Raw genomic sequence first — 17,016 nt, 5'->3', positions numbered from 1 at the left:
TATATAAGCTTATATGTGACAGACTGACTTGATTTGTAAACGTTCACTTAAAGCTCAATAAAAATTATTAAAAAAAAAAACTACGATGATTCCCTGTTATGAGGATTTTTTTTTTTTAATTAATCTGAATTTGTTTTTGTGATTTCCCTATTTGAGTTGATATCAGGATGCTCTGTTCTGTGAACTTGTGTTGTGCTGGTATCTGATATTATTGGTTTTCTGACCAAACAATTTCCTTTAGTATTTCTTGTAGCTTTGGTTTGGTTTTTGCAAATTCTCTAAGCTTGTGCTTATCTGTAAATGTCTTAATTTTGCCTTCATATTTCAGAGAGAGTTTTGCCGGATATATGATCCTTGGCTGGCAGTTTTTCTCCTTCAGTGCTCTGTGTATGTCATCCCATTGCCTTCTTGCCTGCATGGTTTCTGCTGAGTAGTCTGAACTTATTCTTATTGATTCTCCCTTGAAGGGGACCTTTCTTTTCTCCCTGGCTGCTTTTAAAATTTTCTCTTTATCTTTGGTTTTGGCAAGTTTGATGATAATACGTCTTGGTGTTTTTCTTTTTGGATCAGTCTTAAATGGGGTTCGATGAGCATCTTGGATAGATATCCTTTCATCTTTCATGATGTCAGGGAAGTTTTCTGTCAGCAGATCTTCAACTATTTTCTCTGTGCTTTCTGTCCTCTCTCCCTGTTCTGGGACTCCAATCACACGCAAGTTATCCTTCTTGATAGAGTCCCACATGATTCTTAGGGTTTCTTCATTTTTTTTAATTCTTTTATCTGATTTTTTTCCAGCTACGTTGGTGTTAATTCCCTGGTCCTCCAGATTTCCCAGTCTGCATTCTAATTGCTCGAGTCTGCTCCTCTGACTTCCTATTGCGTTGTCTAATTCTGTAATTTTATTGTTAATCTTTTGGATTTCTACATGCTGTCTCTCTATGGATTCTTGCAACTTATTAATTTTTCCACTATGTTCTTGAATAATCTTTTTGAGTTCTTCAACTGTTTTATCAGTGTGTTCCTTGGCTTTTTCTGCAGTTTGCCTTATTTCGTTTCTGAGGTCATCCCTGATGTCTTGAAGCATTCTGTAAATTAGTTTTTTATATTCTGTATCTGATAATTCCAGGATTGTATCTTCATTTGGGAAAGATTTTGATTCTTTTGTTTGGGGGGTTGTAGAAGCTGTCGTGGTCAGCTTCTTTATGTGGTTTGATATCGACTGCTGTCTCAAAAAAAAAAGATATAGTAGTAGTTTATTCCGAAATTGCTCACTGAGTCTTATCTTGTTTTGTTTTCTTTCAATATACGTGGGTGGGCTACTAGATTGTGCTGTCTTGTTTGTTGTAGCCCTTGACTTACTTATGACCTATTACCAGCTGGTTTGGGCTGTTGCCAGATATATATTCCTGAGTCTATTCACTATTCTTTAGTAGAATCTGATTTTGGGTCATCAAGTGTGTGCTGCACCCTAACACCTATCCACCTCGAGAAGTAGTGGTGATAGTTGTGTGCACCAGATTCTATTAGCAGCTGTGGTTCACCCTCCGGGGCGGGGGCAGGATGCTGACAGGCTTCCCCCAAGAGTCAGTGAGGTAGCTGTGTCTCTATTCCTAAAGCACCTTGGTGGGTGGGCCCTGCAGCTGTACTTTAGGCCCCCAATGCAAGTACCTCTACAGATTGGTAGGTGTCACCCTCCTTAGACCCCTAAGGCAGGAGGCTAGGTGGTCTGGGGGGAGCTTCAGCCCTCAGTTCCCTGTTGTGGGTCAGTGAGGGCTCTGTTGAATATGCAGAGATATCAGACCTGGGAAACTTGTCTTTCCAGTAATCTGCTAAAACAATTACAGTCAGATCCCCATCAGGAATGCCTTTGCATTATAATAGCCACCTTGTTCCCTGTAGGGATGAAAGCCCAAGACTGTGGATCACATATGCTTGGCTGGAGCTGGTTCTGTGTTTTTAGTCCAATTAGGGAAGGATTTTTGGTCCCTGGGTTTTTTGTATCTGCTTCTCTCAGGCCAGGAGAATGGGTTAGGAAAAGACCCCCCCCAAAAAAAAGAGAGAGAGAGAGAGAGAAAGAAAAACCGCAGTGCAGTTCACCCTCTGGCTCAGGAAATTCCAATGTTAATGAAGCCGCCTGGGAAGGGGAGGGGAGGATTCAGATAAATAGGAGAGAGTAGCACCCCAGAATATAGACAAAGTTACTTATCTTGCTTCAGATGACAGTTTTATCTGAGATTCCCCAGGGGGGCGCGTTGACTGTGTGCGCTGGCTGGGTAGAGATCGCCCCGAGGGTCTGGCCCGCGTCCCGCGCTTGCGCTATCTCAGAAGCTGCGGTTAGTTCCTCCACTCCCAGTCCAAAGCCCAGCGCTAAGGTACCCGGCTGGGACGCTGCAGTCCTGGCTCCAGAACCAGTTGCTGCCTCCCGGTGACTTCTCCTCCTGTCAGCCGTGTTGCTGTGCTGCCTGCGTGCACTGGCTGGGCTTCCCCCAAGGTCAGTTCAGGGGGCTAGGGCTGTGCCCCGTGTTTGAACCCTCTCAGGATGTCGTGCTCAGCTCCCATGCACCCTGTCCAAAGCCTGGCGCCAACGTTTCCTGACTGGGACGCTGGCTCCAGGCTCCGAAAACAGTTGCTGCTTCCCCGTGGTTGTTCTTGCTCAGTCTCTGTCATTCAGGTCAACTCTTTAGATCTGTGTTTGATGGTCAGGGTTTGTAGATTGCCATGTATGTGATCGATTCACTTGTTTTTCCAAGTCTTTGTTGCAAGAGGGATCCGAGGTAGCTTCTACCTAGTCAGCCATCTTGGCCCCCGCCTCCTCCATCTTCTTTTGGTGCTTCCTGTGCCATTTAATATTTGCCCCATGTAATCCTTCAATATTGCAACACGAGGCTTGAATTTTTCATTAATTCTTTCAACTTGACAAATGCCAAGCATGTTCTTTTCTTTTGCTTTTCTATCTCCAGATCTTTGTACATTTGATTATAATACTTTACTTTGTTTTCTTGAGCCAGCCTTTAAAATGCTCTCTTCAGCTCTTTTACTTCATCATTTCTTCTGTTTAAGAGCAAATTTCAGAGTCTCTTCTGACATCTGTTTTGGTTTTTCCTGTCTTTTTAATGACCTCTTGCTTTCTTCATGTATGATGTATGATGTCCTTGATGTCCTGCCACAACTCATCTGGTCCTCAGTCATTAGTGTTCAATGAGTCAAATCTATTCTTAAGATGGTCTCTAAATTCAGGTGGGATATACTCAAGGTCATTCTTTGGCTTTCTTGGATTTGTTCTAATATTCTTCAGCTTCAACTTAAACTTACATGTGAGCAATTAATGGTGTGTTCCACAGTCGGCCCGTGGCCTTGTTCTGACTGATGATATCGAGCTTTTCCATCACCTCTTTCTACACATGTAGTTGATTTGATTCCTGTGTATTCCATCTGGCGAGGTCCACATGGACAAAAACTAGTAAACCCATTGGTGTCCATTCGAATCCAACTTATACCGACACTATAGGACAGAGTAGAAGTGCCCCATCGGGTTCCCGAGGAGCACCTGGTTGATTCGAACTGCCAACCTTTTGGTTAGCAGCCAAACTCTTAAGCGTTACGCCACCAGCTTTCTGATCCACATGTATATTCACATTTTATGTTGTTGAAAAATGGTACTTGCAAAGAAGAAGCCATTGGTCTTGCAAAATTCTATCATTCAATCTCCAGCATCATTTTTATCACCAAGGCCATAATTCCCAACTGTACCACAGTGCATTTAACTAATCCCTATTTGGGGACATTTAATGATTCTATGAAAGAGGCTTTGAGCATCTTTATTGTGTCCCCAGCATGTTACCCAGGTATACCCAGGTATACCAACACTCTTTATCCCCCTATTTTGATGCTTTCATATTGACTGTAATTTCGTCCCCACATCTGTGTTGTACACTACACGGTGAACACCAGGAAGAGATGGGATGTGTTTTGAATTCATCTTTATATCCATAGCACCTAGCAAAGTGCCAGGCATGCAGTAAATATTTGAGGAATGAATGAATAAAGTATGGATGGATGACTACAGCCAGGCACAAGGGGGAGATGGATATCCTTCACTGTAAGAATAGTCCGATCAAAGACCACTGCCTTGAGTGGCATGGAGTTCTCTGTCTCAGGAGTGTGTAACAGCAGGCTGGGTCAGCTGGCAAAAATGTTGTGAACTTAATCGAGGCATCACATGGGGGATTGGATGAAATTTAAGATGTCTTCCAAATTTGAGAGCCTAGAAATCCAGGAAATTTAAGCCCAGGGAAGCTAAGAGATTTGTCCTAAATTACCCAGCAGTTCTGGGGATGGGAGTTCCTCTAACAATTTTAAAGTTTGTTTTGAGTTTCCAAGATCAAAGCTTCATCTCCCTCCTGGGCTTCTGCCTGCTTGCCTTTGGGAAATTCACAGGGCACTGAGATCAATGTCCAGCAAAAGTGGCAACTCTTATGTAACAAGTTGTTTAATAAGTTTGTAACTTTGGGAATTAGAGAGTTTGTTCAGGCTGCTTAGAGAAGAGGTCATACTCCAGGTGGGCGTGGCTTAGCCCCCTCCCCCGCCCCGCCCCAGGGATCCTTACAAGAGGGATAGCTTTTCAAGATATCTTCTGTTATGGCTAACCAGGGGCCTGACCCGGAGCTTGGGCGCTGGGGCGGGACCTGCGAAGCACTTCGACCTGCGAAGCACCTTGGAGCTCGCGAGCCCTCGCTGGCTGCAGATACAGTAACCCTTCCACGATGCGATTCTTGGCTCTGGTCCTGGCCTCCATCGCCGCTGCCATGGTTCAGGGTGAGTCATTTTGAAATACAAATATTGGGGGACACAACTGGAAATCCTTGTTTTGGGAGAATTGGACGGAGCTGTATTTAGGGCAAAGAAGAAGTCTCGTTAACAGTGCACGCCTTACCAATTGGAGAAGCCGGGCCAGCCCATCCTGGGTCCTGGAGGTGGTGCAAGAGCGGATAAACACTGGGCAACCACCGCCCTACGGGCAGGGCAGCAAAGAGCTCACCTCATGCCTCACAGATGAGGTCTTCATTAGTCAAGATATGGCCAAATCAAGGGGAAGGGCTTAGCAGAGAATTAAAAGCATGAACTCTGAAGCCAGAGTACTTGGATTTGAATACAGCTCGGCACTTACTAGCTGTGTGCTCTCCTTAACTTTTCCGTGCCTGTTTTTCCATCTCTGAAATGGGAATGATAATAGTAACTACCTCACTGGGCTGTTGTGAGGATGAAATAGGTTATCGTTTCCAAAGCACTTAAGATAGTGCAAAATACAGAAAACCATAAACCAGTGCAAACCCTTTGCCATGGAGCTGATTGCCACTCATAGCAACCCTCTAAGAGAGAGTAGAACTGCTCCAGAGTAGAACTGCACCTCAGAGTTTCCAAGGAGTGGCTGGTGGACTCGAACTGCCAAGCTCTTAACCACTGTGCCACCAGGGCTCCTCCTGATATACAGGAAGCATGAAAAAGGAGTCAATACATAAAGGGGTACAGCCAGGGAACTCAAAATGCATCTGTACCATTTTAGAGAAGGAGAAACTGAGGTGCAGAGAGGGAAAGTACTTGCCCAAGGTCAACCAGACAATCATGCCCTGGGATGCATCACTGGCTTTGGAAACCAGGCCAGCACTCCCCCTGTTGATATGCTGACAGCCCAGACCCCACCTGGATTCTGTCTTCTTTCTGGAGCAAAGAGTTGGTGGCTGTGACTCTGTGAGAGGCTAGGACTGTGTGAGGGCACAGTGAGAAAGGAACCGAATTTGGAGTGTGATACATTTCCTTATGCTGATTACCGCATCCCGTCTCCATCTTTACAAAGTCCACACTGGCTGCTTTCACATCCTCAGTTTACTTCTTTGTAAAATGGGTATATTAACACCTACCTAGCAGGGCTGTTTCGAGGCTTAATTTAAACGAGCTGGAGTCATAACGTAAGTGGCAACCGCTGTTATTACCATTATTGTTTATGCCCCCATTCACCCACTTTCGCAACCTGGGAAATCTGACTTCTATTCACGGTTGAAGGTTATCATTGAGCTAATAAAGGCCAAGCCTAGTGCATTCTTCTCAATTTCTTCTCCTTAACATCTTTGAAGCACTCTCTTCACGTGGCCAGCCCCTCTTCCTCTTTCCCCGTTGGCTACCATGATGCTGTCTCCCCACAACCCCACTGTGACCCCTGCCACCCCTCTGAGGGAGTTTCTCAGGCTTACCTGTAGCTGTCCCCTGTTCCTTATCCTTAGCTCTCTCTCTTTCCTCTCACACCGGCCTCCTCAGTGAAGCCTCATGCACCCATGGCCTCACCCTGCCCCATTCAAGTCTTGAAGTGCTCACTTCCTGTGGCACCTTCTCACTTGGTTATGTGGCTGAACCTCAGTGAAATGAGCCTGAAACAAAACCCAGGACCACAAGCCAGCCTCTTGGTCTTCTTCCTTTCCTTTGCATGTCCCCCACGTCTGGTCAGGTGCCAATTCTTGTCAATACCATCTTCAAAATTCCTTATATACATTAACTGTATTTCTTCATATTTTTCCTTCTAATTATGAAAAGGAATCCATGTGCAGTGCAGAAAACTTGAAAAGCACACACACACAAAAAAAGGTCACCTGTAAGGACATCACCCATTGGCATTTTCATATATGTGCACCCAGAAGAGTTCACCTCACGGTCATTTGTAACAATTAGCAACAACAACAAAAGAAAGCAATCTGAATGTTCACAGTATGGATTGACTGTTAATAGTATCAGACATGGATACTGCTTTGTAACCTACATTTGCGTGAAGAGTGTCCCATATCATTAGATATTCTTCCATAAGGCCATATCTATGTTATTCTTTTCTGTTCTAGGCTCGTGCTTTCAGGAGATGTTGACAGTTTGTCTGTACCCAAAGGGAAGCAAGTGGGAGGACAGGAGGCTAGAAATAAGTTCCTATGAGGAATGTTTAAACACATGAAGGCTACTGGGGCTGTAAAAGAGAAGGCTCGAGGGATGGGCATGGCTAAGTGCCTGAAGAGCAGATAGGTTAGTTCAGTGCAGTCCCAGAGCAGGTAGAACCAGGACTGATGGTGGAAGCTGCAGGGAGGTGAATATTAGCTCAAGAGGGAAGACTTGTCTGCTCTACAAGGATGGAGTTGGAACAGACAAGAATCTGACCCCCAGACTCTCTCCCTGCCGGGTGCACCTGCTCAGAGCCACCAGAAGAATCTTCTTCCAGCTGCTGGGCCACTTTCCCTTATTCCAGAACTGTCCTGTGCTGCTCATTATTCCACTGACTGAAGCCCAAACCCTTAGGCTGGCATTGGAGGCCCTCCCTGGCATGCACCTCTCCCATTCCAGGGTGACCAACCCCTCTTAGATTTCACCTGGCCCAAGTAGGCCACTCGTCCTTCCCTGGGCAGACCTTGCACTTTGCCGTCTCAGAGCCTCAACCTATTCTGTCTGCTTTATGGTTTATAGGCCCTCTTCTATCTCCTCTGGTTCAAATCCTCCCCTCCTGCCAGTTCCAGCTCCAGTGCCACCTCCTTCACAATGCCACCAACCAGAAGACATCACTCCACTTCTAACTCCTGTAGCACCTCACTGGTACCTCTCCTAGGACACTGTCCACGTTCTTTCCACATTAGGATCAGGTATTTCCGGGCCTCACTTTCCCTGCAAGGTTCACAACTGCTGAGAATCAGGGCCACCTCTTGCTCATCCTCTCATCTAGCATACAGCTCAGCATCTACTGGGTGAAATGCTTCCAGAGACTTCTAAGAGAGGAAACCAAATGTCATAGTCAATCCTAGCAGCCTCCTTTGTGCATTTATTTCTGTTTATTTTTAATAATCTATTGAGGTGAAATTCACATAACATAACATTAACCATCTTAAAGTAACAATCCCGTGGCATTCAGTGCATTCACAGTGCTGTGCTGCCACCGCCTCTATCTGGTTCCCACACATTCCCATCACTCCAAACTAACACCCCTTACCAGTGAGCTGTTGCTCCCCACTGTCTTCTTTCCCACTCCCCGGCAACCACCAGTCTACTCTGTCTCTATGGATTTCTCAGTGAAGTAGGAATAGAAGGGAAATTGCTCAACATGATAAAAGGTATTTATGAAAAACCCACAGCAAACATCACACTCAGGTAGCCCCTAGAGAGGTCAGAAGAGTCAACTACAATGTTCTGAATCAGATCTGCTTTGTTCCTCTGGAACCAGGCACCAGGGTCCCACACTTGGAACGCAGCTGCTGGTCTTTAAGATGGTACTTAGCCAGGGACAGGGTGGGGTAAAGGCCAATCAAAGCACCATAAAGTATCTCTAAAGCATTTTTGAGTTGCTCTTTTTGATCTCTGATGTGTCTTCGTGTCCTCTCGATGTCCAGCAGGGCACCCATCCTCGCCACCTGTGGTGGACACCGTCCATGGCAAAGTCCTGGGGAAGTTTGTCAGCTTAGAAGGATTTGCACAGCCCGTGGCTGTTTTCCTGGGAATCCCCTTTGCCAAGCCCCCTCTTGGATCCCTGAGATTCGCTCCTCCACAGCCTGCGGAGTCCTGGAGCTTCGTGAAGAATGCCACCTCTTACCCTCCAATGTAAGCCACTGGGCTGTGGCTTCGACATCTTTCAGTGGGGATGATGGCCTCAAAGTGACGCAGAAAAGAATCAAGGCAGTCGTCTGGGTAGCTTCTAATTTGTTCTGGGATTCATTAAGTGAACAAAACAACAACTTCTCTGTTCATTGCACTTGCATTCTAGCAGGGGGAGACAGATAAAAAGATAAAACCAAAACCAAACCCACAGCCATCAAGTCGATTCTGACTCATAGCGACCCTATACGACAGAGTAGAACTTCCCCATGGAGTTTCAAAGGAGCACCTAGGGGATTTGAACTGCTGACCTCTTGGTTAGCAGCCGTAGCACTTAACCCCTATACCACCAGGGTTTCCCTGAAAAAAAATGTTAATAAACAAATTATGCAATATGTTTAGAAAACGAAAACCAAACCCACTGCCACCGAGTTGACTCCAACGCATGTTGGCCCCCAGTGTTACAGGGCTGACATTTTCTGTAGACTTTTTGGCCGTACCTTTGAAGGAAGCAGCTCACCAGGACTTTCTTCCATGGAATGGCTGGGTGGGTCTGAACCGCCTACCATTAGGTTACCAGCTGACTGCAAACTGCTTGCCGTGCCACCCGGGCGCCTATGACAGAGTAGAATTGACTCCAAGTTGTTGTTGTTGTTATTAGGTGCCATCGAGTCCTTTTCCACTCATAGCAACCCTATAGGACAGAGTAGAAGTGCCCCATAGGGTTTCCAAGGAGCAGCTGGTGAATTTGAAGAGCAACCTTTTGGTTCACAGCCTGAGCTCTTACCCATTGTACCACCAGGGCTCCAGAATTGCCCCATAGGGTTATGTTATATGTTAGATTATGATAAATGCTTTGGGAAAAATAAACAATTGACTGGGAGAAGGGATCAGAAGTAATAACCCTATTTATTCTCCTGCCTTGAAGCCTGGTATGGTTGGGGAGTGGGCAGGTGAGGTGAGGGAGAGTGTGACGACTAGGTGAGTTACCACCTCCCAGGTGTGTCCAGCTGACCCTTCATGAGCAGAGAATGGTTCCTTGGTCCCCATCCCCCTGGCCAAGCTGGGCAAAAGGTCAAAGCTTTCCTGGCTGGCCTGTGTCTCCCGTTGGGGACCTGGGCCACCTGCCTTCACCCATTCAGACCTTCTTCTCTTCAGCAAGACATTTCTGGGTGCTTCCAAAGCCCAGACTTTTGCTGCTTTTTTTTTTTTTAAATACTCTACTCACAGTTTTCATTTCTCGATTACACAAGTAATACTTATTCATTGCAGAAAAGTTAAAAAAAAAAACACAGATGTAAGAATATTAAAATCATACACAATGCTACCACCCATAGAGAATGGCTGTGAATATTTCCGAATTTTTTTTAGTTTTTTTTTTTTCCCTTCCTGTTGTATATCTATACTTTCTCCCTTTGAGATGGAATCATACTCTACAGATAGTTCAGCTGCCTGTTTTGTTCACTTAGAATTTTTATATCCTGAACGTTGTTCTATGCCATTAAATATCATAGTCTGACATTTCATAGCTGCATTGCATTGGGTGCTTAAACCATAATTTATTTATCCAGTCTCCTATTTTGGGCACTAAGCTTTTTTTTTTTTTTTTTTGGATAATATAAATAACACTATGGTGAACACCACGTAGCTAAAACTTTGTGCAGAGCCATCAACATTTCTTTAGGGTTAAGTTCCAAGAAATGACATTCTGAGTGGGATACCTTAGTGAGTCCCAGCTTCCCCACCTCTGGCCCCTCTTAGGTCCCCTCCACCCCCAGGTAACCCCTTACCGTTCCAGTGTGTTGGCGTCTGATAGTAAAGACTCCACGCAGAGGCTTAATCCTCTCAATCCATGTCCTGTCCCAACCCCTGGAGACACTGCCTCGCTTAGACCTGGTTGAAGCTCAGCAGTTCATTCTTCCCTCGGTCCCCAGGTGCTCCCAAGATGCATTTTCAGAAGAGATGACCTGGCAATTCATTACCAACAGAAATGAGACCATTCCTCACAAGTTTTCTGAAGACTGCCTCTACTTAAACATCTACACCCCCGCTGACTTGAGGAGGAAAAGCAGACTACCGGTGAGTAGTGGGAACCATCGGTCATGGCTTGTGAGATCTAGCTGCCTAGGGTTTTCTGGCAGAGACAAGGAGGGGGTGAAGGCAGCTTTGGTGAGAGCCTCAGGGGTCAAGGCTGTTATTTCAGGGGTCCCAGGGCTTCTTTTGAAATGGTTACCGAATGCTAGAAGGTGGGCCCTTGTCCAGCTTGCTCAGACTTGCCGATTACCTGAACACCCATCTTTGAGAAAGAGAATGTATCTCTGTTGCAATGCGCAGAGCAAGGAGCTAGGAGGCAATTCCTCAGATCTGGCTCCCTGAGTGACAGGGAAGCAGGGCTTATATGTGATTTGGGCAGCAAGATGGCAGCCGCACAGGTGTACTGGGGAGGGAAAATTCGAGAAGGTGGTAAGGAAACAGAAGATGATGTGATTCTTGTCAGACCTCTTGCTTTAGAATAGGGTCTGGGTGATGATTGTCCTTCCGATTCCTTCCTCCTGTCGCTATGTCCTCTGTTGAGGTCAATTAGTGATCACAGTTGGCCCTTCTGTGCATGGGGGGTGGGCCAGATCTGGCTTGGGCTAGTTTAAGGACTCCTGGAAATTTACTGGTATTTGTAGGGTCAGGTTATAGAGTCCCTGAATGGTACAAATGGTTAACACACTTGGCTGCTAACTGAAAAGTTGAAGGTTTGAATCCCCTTAGAAACACCTTGGGAAAAAGGCCTGGCAATCTACTTCAGAAAAAAATCAGCCACAGAGGGAGGGAAGATGAGAGGGCAGAGGGGGTCAGAAGCGGGTGGAATGGACACGAAAAGAGAAAGTGGAGGGAAGGAGCGGGTTGTCTCTTTAGGCTGAGAGCAATTAGGAGTATATAGCAAGGTGTATATAAATTTTTGTATGAGAGACTCACTTGACTTGTAAATTTTCACTTAAAGCACAATAAAAATAAAAAAAGTAATAGTAGTAGTAAAAAGGCAGCCACAGAAAACAATGCAACACAGTTCTACTCTGACACACACAGGTCACCATGAATTGGGAGTCGATTCCGTAACAACTGAGGTTTCTTTACCCAACAGGGTCAGAGAGCGTGACCGTGGGAAACCCAACAAGTTTTCCAGTATCTCAGTTTCCTCCTGGTGACACAGGGCATCTGGGGGAGTTTGCTGTACAACTGTCATGCACATTGTCATTTTTCCAAGTTCTCGCCTGCTGATAGACAGACAAAACTAATCACTCTTGGTTGCTGCATTAGGAATCTGATACCCAGAGCAGCTCAGACATCGTTTCAGATAAACCTAGAGCTGGAAGAAATCTTAGAGATAAGTGAAGATTCCAACACTCCCTTTACGGACAGGAAAACTGAGGTCCAGGGATGGGAAGAGAGGTCACGCAGCGAGTTGGCAGGCAAGAACTTGGGTCTCCTGATTTTCAGAACAGTGCATGTGGAGTAATGGTTAAGCATTCAGCTACTAACCAAAAGATAGGTGGTTCGAGCCTACCCACCGCTCCACAGGTAACAAATGTGGCAATCTGCTTCCATAAAGATTTACTAGGGTTTTTTTGTGGGGAGGCTCTTTGGCCTAGACTAGGATGTGTGTGGCCTTTCCTCAGCCCGTGAACACCTGTCTGCAACAACTCTCAGTGCCTCATACAGAGAAGAGGGTTTGGGGTGTAGGACATGGGACAGTCCAAGAAGTGCTTTCCTTTGCCCTTGGCCTGCTTTCTGGGATTTTCTTGTAGCTGATTTCCTTGGCTAAGTCTTTTTGGCACAGGCTGATGGGCCAGTGAGTCAGCATTTCTGGAATAAACAGAGGCCCAGAGGTGAGGCAGGCTGCCAGACACAGGCTGGAGTGGGGAGGGGCTGATGCTGCTGGGGGCCCAGATTACAATGACTACTTTGGGCACGGAGGTGACCCCTGGGATGGAGAAGGGAGGAGTCTTAGCACCCAGCCGCCCTCCCAGGAGCACCCCGGTCAGGGTCTCAGGTATGGGGGAGGGTGTCTGTGAACTTGTGTCTGGAAGTTGACCCCACATGGGCTTTGTAAGGCCCAAGGAGGTGGGGGGAAAGGCTCACCCATTCATTCTTTTATTATGAACCTATGGAGTCCTGGATGGTGCAGGTGATTAACGTGCTCGGCTGCTAACGAAAGGTTTGAGATTAGAGTCCACCCAGGGATGCCTCAGAGGAAGGGCCTGGTGCTCTATTTTCAGAAAAAAACCAGCCATTAAAACCCTGTGGGGCACAGTTCTCCTCTGATACACATCGGGTCCCCATGAGTTGGAGTGGACTCAACAGCAACTGGTTGGTTGGCCCTCCATATGCGTACTACCGCGTGGGGGTTGGGGGAAGGAAGGACATAAAAGCACTACCATCCAGCCCCTACCTTCAAGGACCTTACCATCTGGGCTGGGCAGACGTATACTTCTTCAGCAAATTATTGCTGACCAGCTCTGGTGCTCAGTCTTCCCTCAGAGATGGCTGTAAATTCAGTCCCTAACCCCGGAGGGGAGCAGTGACCAGAGGTGTGGGAGAAACAGGGGCTCTGGGAACCTGAAGGCAGGAAAGGCTCTAGTTACAGACACAGATTCTGGAGCCACAGGATCTGGGTTCAAATCCTAGTTCTGTCTCTTACTAGCTGAGAGACTTGGGCAATTACTTAATTTCTTTAAGCCTCAGTTTCCTCCAAATGGGAATAATCACATAGGAATATTAAATGACACACATAGAGCCTTTATCTCAACATCAGGCTAAGCACAGAGGGAACGTGCTCATTAAACATCAGTTAGAGTTGAAAAGAAGATCTCACTCCTATCCAAACAGAGGGCTTACTGCACCGTGATCATTGGCTTCATTGTACTGGGGAGCTCAGCATCCGAACTCTGGAGCCAGACTGCCTTGGGTCAAGTCCTGTTTCTATCACTTATTAGCTGTGTGACATTGAACAAGTTAAGTGTCTCCGTTTTCCTTTCTGCTAAGTGGGATAATATAAGTACGTAAGTCATGGGTGGCTTTTTTTTTTTAATTTTTATTGTGCTTTAAGTGAAAGTTTACAACTCAAGTCAGTCTCTCATACAAAATTTATATACACCTTGCTATATACTCCTATTTGCTCTCCCACTAATGAGACAGTATACTCCTTTCCTCCATTCTCTCTTTTCTAGTCCCTTCGGCCAGCTTCTGACTCCCTCTGCCCTCCCATCTCCCCTCCAGACAGGAGAATCCAACATGTTCTCTTGTGTTTACTTGATCCAAGAAGCTTACTCTTCACCAGTATCATTTTTATCCAATTGTTCAGTCCAGTCCCTGTCTGAGGAGCTGGCTTTGGGAATGTTTCCTGTCTTGGGCTAACAGAAGGTCTGGGGGCCATGACCTTTGGGGTCCTTCTAGCCTCAGTCAGATCACAAAATTCTGATCTCTTTACGAGAATTTGGGGTCTGCATCCCACTGCTCTCCTGCTCCCTCAGGGTTTCTCTGTTGTGTTCCCTGTCAGAACAGACATCGGTTGTAGCTCGGCACCATCTCGTTCTTCTGGTCTCAGGCTGACGTAGTCTCTGGATTATGTGGCCCTTTCTGTCTCTTGGGCTCATAATTACCTTGTGTCTTTGTTGTTCTTCATTCTCCTTTGTTCCAGGTGGGATGAGACCAACTGATGCAACTTAGATGGCCGCTTGCTAGCATTTAAGACCCCAGATGCCACTCTCCTAAGTGGGATGCCAATTGTTATCTTAATAGATTTTATTATGCCAATTGACTTAGATGTCCCCTGAAACCATGGTCCCTGAACCTCCGCCCCTGCTACACTGGCCTTCAAAGAGTTCAGTTTATTTAGGAGACTTCTTTGCTTTTGGTTTAGTCCAGTTGTGCTGACTTCTCCTGTATTGTGTGTTGTCTTTCCCTTGACCTAAAATAGTTCTTATCTAATATTTTTTACTATCTAATTAGTAAAATCCCCTCTCCCTCCCTCCCTTCTCTCGTAACCATCAGAGAACATTTTCTTCTCTTTTTAAACAATTTCTCCAGTTCTTATACTAGTGGTCTTATACAATATTTGTCCTATTGCAAGTGACTAATTGCACTCAGCATCAGCCTTCCAGATTCCTCCATGTTGTGAAATGTTTCGTGGATTCATCATTGTTCTTCATCAATGCGTAGTATTCCATTGTGTGAATATACCATAATTTTTTCTAATGTTGAACTGTCCCTGCATACCTAGTATAAATCCCACTTGGTCATGTTGATATGTTGTTGAATTCTTTGGCTAGAATTTTGTTGAGGATTTTTGCATCTAAGTTCATGATGGATATAGGTCTGCAATTTTCTTTTTTTCTGGTGTCTTTACCTGGTCTTGGTATCAGGGGTATGCTGGCTTAATAGAATGAGTTTGGGAGTATTCCGTCCTTTTCTATGTTCTGAAATACCTTTAGTAGTAGAGGTGTTAACTCTTCTCTGAAAGTTTGGTAGAACTCTGTGGTGAAGCCGTCCAGGCCAAGAGTTTTTTTTTGTTGTTGTTGGGATTTTTTGATTACCTTTTCAATCTCTTCTTGTGTTATGAGTCTATTTAGGTGATCTACCTCTGTTTGTGTTAGTTTACGTAGGTAGTGTGTTTCTAAGAATTCATCCATTTCTTCTAGGTTTTCCGATTTGTTAGAGTACAATTTTTCCTTGTAAAGTGATATGATTCTTTTAAGTTCAGTTGGGTCTGTGTAATATTGCCCATCTCGTTTCTTGTTTGGTTTATTTGCTTCCTCTTCTGTTTCTCTTTTGTCAGTTTGGCCAATGGTTCATCAATTTTGTTAATTTTTTCAGAGAACCAGCTTTTGTTCTTCTTAATGCTTTCAATTGTTTTTCTGTTTTCTATTTCATTTAGCTCAGCTCTAATTTTTATTGTTTGCTTTCTTCTTGTGCCCGAAGCTTTCTTTTGATGCTCTGTTTCTATTTGTTCAAGTTGTTTGGATAATTCTTTGAATTTGTCCCTTTCTTCTTTTTGTATGTGGGCATTTACTGATATAGACTGACCTCTGAGCGCTGCTTTCGCTGTGTCCCAAAAGTTCTGATAGGAAGTGTTTTCATTCTCATTGGATTCTCTGAATTTCTTTATTCCATCCTTAATGTCTTCTATAACCTAGTCTTTTTGAGCAGGGTATGGTTCAGTTTCCAAGGGTTTGATTTCTTTTCCCTGCTTTTTTCTGTTATTGTTTTCTACTTTTATGGCCTTATGGTCAGAGAAGATGCTTTGTAATATTTTGATGTTTTGGATTCTGCTAAGGCTTGCTTTATTACCTAATATGCAGTCTATTCTAGTGAATGTTCCATGTGCACTTTTTTTTAGATTATACTTGGCTGCAGTTGGGAGGAGTGTTCTGTATATGTCTATAAGATCGTGTTGTTGATTGTCCTATCTAGATCTTCCGTGTCTTTATTGAGCTTCTTTCTGGATGTCCTGTCCTTCACCAAAAGTGGTGTGTTGAAGTCTCCTACTATTATTGTGGAGCTGTCTATCTCACTTTTCAATGCTGATAGAGTTTGTTTTATGCATCTTGCAGCCCTGTCATTGGGAGCATAAATATTTAATATGGTTATGTCCTCCTGGTATGTTGTCCCTTTAATCCTTATATGGTGTCCTTCCTTATCCTTTGTGGTGGATTTAACTTTAAAGACTATTTTCTCAGAAATTAATATTGTCACTCCTGCTCTTTTTTGATCATTGTTTACTTGATATATTTTTTTTCCAGCCTTTGAGTTTTAGTTTGTTTTTGTCTCTAAGTCTAAGGCGTGTCTCTTGTAGGCAGCATATAGATGGATCGTGTTTTGGTTTTTGGGTTTTTTTAATCCATTCTGCCACTCTCTGTCTCTTTATTTGTGCATTTAGTCCATTAACATTCAGAGTAATTATGTATAGGTATGAGTTTAGTGCTCTCATTTTGATGTCTTTTTTTGTGTGTCGTTGACAGATTCTATTTCCCACTTAATTTTTTGTGGTGAGTAGTTTGTATACTGTCTTTTCATCTTCTTCATCATTGATTTTTTTTCTGCTAAGTCTCTATTTTTTTCTTGTATTTTATTTTGATGAGTAGGATAGTTACTTACCTTTGTGGTTACCTTAATATTTACCCATTCTTCTAAGTTTAAATACATCTTTTATTTCTTTACATTGCCTTGTCTTCCTCTCCATATGAAAGATCTATGACTACATTTCTCAGTCCCTCTTTGTTATTTTAATGTTGTCTTCTTTTATAGAATGCCATTGCTGTTTCCCTGTTTTGAGCATTTTTTTATCTTGATTTGTTTTAGTGATTTCCCTGTCTGGGTTAACATCTGATTGCTCTGTCCAGTGTTCTAGTCTTGGAT

This window comes from Elephas maximus, chromosome 21, assembly GCF_024166365.1.
Source record: "Elephas maximus indicus isolate mEleMax1 chromosome 21, mEleMax1 primary haplotype, whole genome shotgun sequence".
Taxonomy (NCBI): domain Eukaryota; kingdom Metazoa; phylum Chordata; class Mammalia; order Proboscidea; family Elephantidae; genus Elephas; species Elephas maximus.
This window is presented reverse-complemented; position numbering follows the sequence as displayed.